A 6,678-nucleotide genomic window follows, 5' to 3' on the forward strand; every position below is an offset into this window, starting at 1 on the left:
TTACAACCAAGGTATGCAGAAGAGCTCTCTGAATGCACAGCATGGCCAACCTTGAAGAAGATGGGTTACAGCAACAGCAGAAGACCAAATTAGGTTCCACTCCTATCAGGTAAAAACAGAAAACTAAGGCTACAATTCACACGGGTTCACGAAAATTGGACAAAAGACGACTCATTGGGTCAGATTTAAGTGTCACAGCCTACCTGAGTATTGTTGCTAATCATGTCCATCCCTTTATGATCACAGTTATGATCTTTTCAATGCTGCTTCCAGCAGGATACCGTGGCATGTCAAAAAGCTCCAATGACCTCAAACTGGTTGAATAAACATGAATCTGAGTTCACTATATTTAATCAATACAATAGAGCACCTTTGGGATCTGGTATAATGAGTTTCAGCCTACAAATCTGCAGCCATTGTGTGATGCTAGAATGTCAATATGGATCACAATCTAAGAGGAATGTTTCCAGCACCTTGCTGAATCTCTGTGACCAAGAATGAAAGAACCGGATATAAACGCCTTTGTTGTTTTTGATATTATATTTCTATAATCATATAAACAGTGGTTTCTAAGGAGAAAGAGGGCTTTGTCATGATCTCTTAAACATTTAGAAATAGTCTTAGACCCTGGTCACCAGCAGCACCTTCTTGAATCTGTGACACAAAGAATTAAGACAGTAATACAGATTAAAGGGGGTTCAACCACGGCACCAGCAAGGTGTAACTAATAAAGTGGCCCGTGAGTGCAAAATATAAACACATTAGGTTGTGTTTTCCTATGAAAGTCAGCACACAATTCAAAGCAGAAGACAAAGAAAACTTAGTGAGCACCACAGGAGGAAAACTGCTAAACATGTACATGTGCACAAAGACAGCGAGGATGGAGCCTCCAGCTCACCGCACTGGTGGTGTTGGTTTCTAAAGATTTCCATTTCTATCAAAAACTGTCACACGTAACTTGACTGAAGCAAAACAATACAAATGGTGTTTCTCTCTTATATTTCACTTCCTGCTGCTCCCTCAAAGGATGAAAACAAATAACACACTGTTCCCTTTGTGAGGACATGGTGGAGGTGTTTGAATCGTGGCTTCTTTTATGACACAGTAACAGAACGATGTGGCCGTCATAAATACGTCAAACATCCAAACTGGACAGTCCAACGTCAATGGGAATGGGACGTGATTGTAAACTGCCTCTCTGCATGTTAAATGTGTTTTTAACATATTAGATGTTATCTTTCTCCAGTGCAGCAAAGTACTAGGAGTACCTGTTCTGAAACTGAGGAGTTTGTTTGTTTTCATTGTTCTGAAGAAACTTTTAAAGATGAATACTTTATTTCCAGGTGTGAAATTTGCATGTGTTAAAGGAAACATCCAGTCTGCCAAATTTCTGTTACGTCCTAGTGCAGATGTCAGTACAGATATGACTAAACAGCAGGAAGAAAATAAGCTTAACAAAAAAATGGATGCTGACATCATGATTAGTAAGGTTCAGCTATCCAGGATGTCGATTTTTATGTACAGGAATGACTTAAATGTTGTAAAGTCCAAAACATATGCTTTGAATAAGCAGTAATGTGCTGTATATGTGAAATTCGTGTGCAGCACTGCAATAAGCGCTCCACTATCTCAACCACAGCCACGTGCTATTAAATGTGCCTCACGCTTTTTCTTCTCAGCATTATATATCACACAGCTTCTTTTCTATCATCTCTTTAATTGCGATGCAATTTTTCTAACACATCCACCACATAGAGGCGTCTGCGTGATGGATGTCAGGCATTTGCATCAGTCTCTGAGGCAGTTAGCCCAATAAATTCAGTTCATTGCTTTTTTCCCCCTTTTAAACAATAAAGTCTGCCTTCTACCTGTACCCGGTGAGACATTGGCTGTATTATACACAAAGCATTGTTAGCATTTCTTACTGGAAATCAGGATTTTTATTCAGAAATGTTACAGGAACAATAGTCCGAAATTGTTTGACAACTTGTAGATGCTATTTTTTGCACATTGTTGAACCTCTGCCCAGCTTTGTTTCTGAGAAACTCCAAGATGATCTTTTTATAACCAGTCGTGTTACTGACCTGCTGCCAGTTTTCCTAATTAGTTGTAAAATGTTCCTTCAACTGTCCTGGAAAAACACAGAAACTATAGAGCTACTGTTTTTCATGAAAATGGTCAAATGCCTCAGTTTAAATATTTCTATCCTTTTTGTGATATAATGAATAAAATACGGGATCATGAGATCTGCAAATCATTGCATTCTGTATTTATTTACACAGCGTCCTAACTTTTTTGGAATCGGGATGATAAGGTTCCTGAATGCATCGTATTACTTAACCTGCTGGACTGTGTCAAACAAACCTCAGCTACTTGAATTCTTTGATCTTTAGTGAGCAGTGCATGTAATTTAATAATATACGTGACATTATTGACAAGTCAAACATATCTGCTCTTCCATACAGTAAGTTGAGTGGTGATGTCCAGCAATATGGTGTCCTCATAAATGTGAAACTGCACTTTCCAACTTTTATTTATATATGAGCAGATCAGGAAGCAACTCCTGATGTGTTTCTGTATTATGTAAGAGTGAAGAAGTTAAAAAACAAAAGGTCAGCAGAGAGGGCAAGTTACTGTGTTGCTTTGAAGCTATTAACTCTAAACCCATCTTCCTTCTTTGGCATCTCATTATTTTAGTAATAGCTTGTATAAAGTGAATGGATGCATACCTTATAAAGATGACTCACTTCTCTCTCCCTTGACAACACAGACAGAGTTAATGCGGTGTATTGTTCCAGTGTAGGTAAAGCAGGAACCCGGTTCAGAAAGAGAAGAAGAAGATTATGTGTTCAATAAAGAGAAGTCTGCCTCGATTTTTCCTTTTAAGGCCTAGAGATCAGCCAGTGACCCCCTGGCATGCATAGGCTGGTAGGGCAAAATGTGGATTCCTTAACCAGATGGCAAGTGGTTCTTGGTATGGTATATAGTGCTGCGCCACAATTCATTTGGCCATTCGTATTTTGCATGGAAGACACTTGACAGATGTTTCAGAAGGTGCAGCTTCAGTGCTTTTTAACTCTGCAAAGCTCTTCAAAGGGCATTTTAACTATGGGTACTGACTGACTCTTGGAGCCAGCCTAAAGTGGCCACTACAGGAACTGCAGTCTCTCTTTTTTCCATCTTTTCAGTCCTCTTGAGTGGCCATACAAAAGTGCCCAGATTTATAGCAATAACAAATCAACAGCACAGAGAGCGCAACTCCACCGAAAAGCAAGGACTACACTAAAACTTTGATGTTTTATGTTATTTTCACAACATACTGACGTCAGCCTGTTATTATTACTATATGATATTACCAGCCTGTAATGGCATCATTGTGATGTCGGTGGGCATCGTTTTTAAAAAATGAAGTGTGTTGTAGCGATCTCTTTTTGTCCATTCATCTGATATATTACTCGATAGGCTTTCTTTAAATTCTTTCCAAGGTCAACTATGACTGAGTGCTAACAATAAAGATCAAGGTCAAATGCTCAGCCAACCTACAGTACTCAATGTCCCCAAAGGCCTAGTATGTTATATGAAGTTTGAAGGCTGTCCATTAAAAAAAAAAGTGGGTAATCGATTTTCACATTTGCCGTGACTTTGACCTGATTTGCACAAAAATTAAATCACCTTGAGCTGTTGTTGGTGTCTTTCATCCCACGAAATATGAAAAATATATCTTAAAAACTGTGGATGCTAACCGACAAAAAGAGAAATAAAAGAAAAAACTCTTCTGAGGAGATTTTCACTGATTAATGATGATTTATCTGTGAATACTCATTGACCACCAAGCTGTAGCAAAACTTGAAAAAAATATGAAACAGGAACTGTACACAGAGGCTGTTTGCCTTCAGAGTAAAAGCTCTGTCTTTTACTTTACACTCTTTACACTTTCACTACTGCTCAGCAAGTAACTGATGAGTGTTTACAGACATGATGGCATCTTCCATGCAAGCTATGGTTGACCATGGCAATACACTAGCAACCAAAGTAATCACAAGGAAGTTTTTGGGGTTGCTACCAATTTCATTTGGAAACAGCAAACAACCTCTAGCAACACCTCACCAACCAGTCATGAAATTTGCCATCTGAAAACATGATAAATGTATGCCGCCTAAAAATGTCTCTTTCATTTTCTTTGTTGCATGTCATTAATATTTTAATAGTGTATATTCTAAGAGAAGGGGGAGAAGGAGGAGAATTTTTTTCCAAAGGTGTTTTGGTGCCTTAACTTAACCAAAGAGCAGCTGAAAAAGAATATAATAACCACCTGCCAAAACCCAATCAAAGAGCAAAACATGTAATAAGAACGAAAAAATGAATAAATAGTACACTCTACCTAAAATCTGCTTGATCACACATAATACAAACTCCACCGGATAAAGCCATGTGCCTGATTCACGACACCAGCAAACCTTTTACTTCCAAATGCAGATTTTACGAGTCTTTAAACTGCATCACTGAAGAGATGTGGACGCATTTCTGCAAACATATCCTGGAGTCATTGAAAAATGACCTATTCTCTCTCATGCCAAAAAGTTCCTAAAACATCATGGTGATCATTTCGGACTTTGGGAAATTTGTTCATTTAAAGCTACATTAGATGGCTTTAAAGTTTATATTTAGACAGACAGGAAAACACTGAAGACCGCGGAGGCACGGCTGGGTAATGGCTCTAAATGACACAGCATGTAAAAACTAGACTTCAGAGGAGCTTCGCTAACACTACGACTCCTTCATGTTCGGCTCCTGGGGGACGAGGGTCTGAATCTGACCGACTTTGTGAATGAGGTCTGTGTGTGTGTGTGTGTGTGTGTGTGTGTGTGTGTGTGTGTGTGTGTGTGTGTGAGAGAGAGAGATGGATCTCTGCCATTACACTGGAGCTGAACAGATGGGAAGCCTGCAGTAGGTTTTTCCTGCTCACATCAGGGGTGATGGAGAGTGTTGTTCAACCGCTGTTAGGGAATCCCGTACACTCACTGACAGCCTCTACATGCATGCATGTGCAATTGCCAAGTTGCACTTCAACATCCAGCATCCTTTCAGCAGACTTGAGAATTCAATTTCCAGCTCTTGAAACCCATTTTTCTAAGATGTTTTGTAATGTTTAAAAATGCCTTTGACAATTTTTTTCCGTGACTGAAGAGTCATGATAAAAAAGAAAACAGAGAAAGAGGTTGTTTTTTTTAAAGAAAAAGGCTTATAAAAATCACTTTACTACCAGTTCTCTCCTCCATTGTGAAGTATCCTTTCAGTAGAACAGTGAAGTGTGAATGGAGCTACAGACACTTATGTGTATCACAAACCTCATTTCATCCAAGGACAATATTGTTCTGTTACATGTGGATATAAAATGCTAAATGTCTCTATTATCTATGACTAGACCCTCATAAAGTCACTGAAAATTCCTTTACAGAAACTTGAAATTTACTTCTCGTAAAATCTTTTATCAAACAGTTAAAATTTTGGTATTTGTAGTAGAGTAGCACAAGACGACAGAAATATGTTTATATCTACTTGAGATGTGACAATTCAGTTTTATAGACAGGCCTAGAGACTGGCGATTAATAACCCCCTGGCAACCACAGGTCGCTAGGGAAAAGTGTTTATTATCCGACTGGTTGACGGTTGAATGGGGAGTAAAACTGTGAAGAGTGTGACTCAAACTGGAAGTTGTGCCTCTTGAAAGGCAGTAGGTTTCACTGCCACACAGCAAGTAGCTGGGGAATATCTGCAGACATGTCAGCGTCTTCCATGCAAACTTTGGATGGGCGTGGCATTTTCCTAGCAACCAAAGAAATCCAAGGGAGGTTTTTGATGCAGCTTGTTTGGGACCAATTTCCCCTAGCAACAGTAAGTAACCGCCAGCTCCTACTTGCCTGCCGATCAGGGAAGAAGCATGTGTGACCGAGGCTTCACATTTGAAAGTAGAATTGAAAGAGAACCCTAAGAAACCCTCTCTTACTTGGTTTAAATCACTAGACTCCAACCTTCCAAAATGTTTATGGAAAACAAACCATCACAGAAAAGTTTAAAAACTACAAAAAGCAAAACACAATGGTGGTCTAGAACCACCAAATTTTTATCACTGGTTGTTATCCAATAGATTGCTATATTTTTCTAAATAGATTAAACCAATTTTATTGGACAGCCCTTGAACAAACTTAGAACAAACATTCTGTGAAAAAGTAAAAGTCTCTAATTTGCCTTTCATAAGCTTCAGTATTAAGCATCATAACTGCTTTAAAAGCCTTAACATTAACATCTCTCTGACATCCTGGTAGGAATTCTTAAAAATAATTAAGTCTTCACTTATCCCATTTAAACTAACAGATATTTGTCAGGAAAAAAAATACAACATTTTCATTGTGACATGAAAAAGGGATAAAAATCTGGAATGTGTACTACAAGATGGAAAGTTCATTTTGTTTGCAGAACTTGTATCACAATATAAAATCAGCAACAATAATTCTTGAATCAGCAAACAAAATTAATCATGCAGGAAAAATTAAATCCCAACCAACAGAATCTAAAAAGACCTACTTGGATTACAACATTTTTAAATATCTGTACCCTCAAATGGCTATCAAAAATGTAGAAGCTATTATTTAAAACTGATGAATAGATTTCCTTCAC

The sequence above is a fragment of the Pundamilia nyererei genome, unplaced genomic scaffold (assembly GCF_000239375.1).
Source record: "Pundamilia nyererei isolate P.nyererei 1_Seehausen unplaced genomic scaffold, PunNye1.0 scaffold00015, whole genome shotgun sequence".
Lineage (NCBI taxonomy): Eukaryota > Metazoa > Chordata > Actinopteri > Cichliformes > Cichlidae > Pundamilia > Pundamilia nyererei.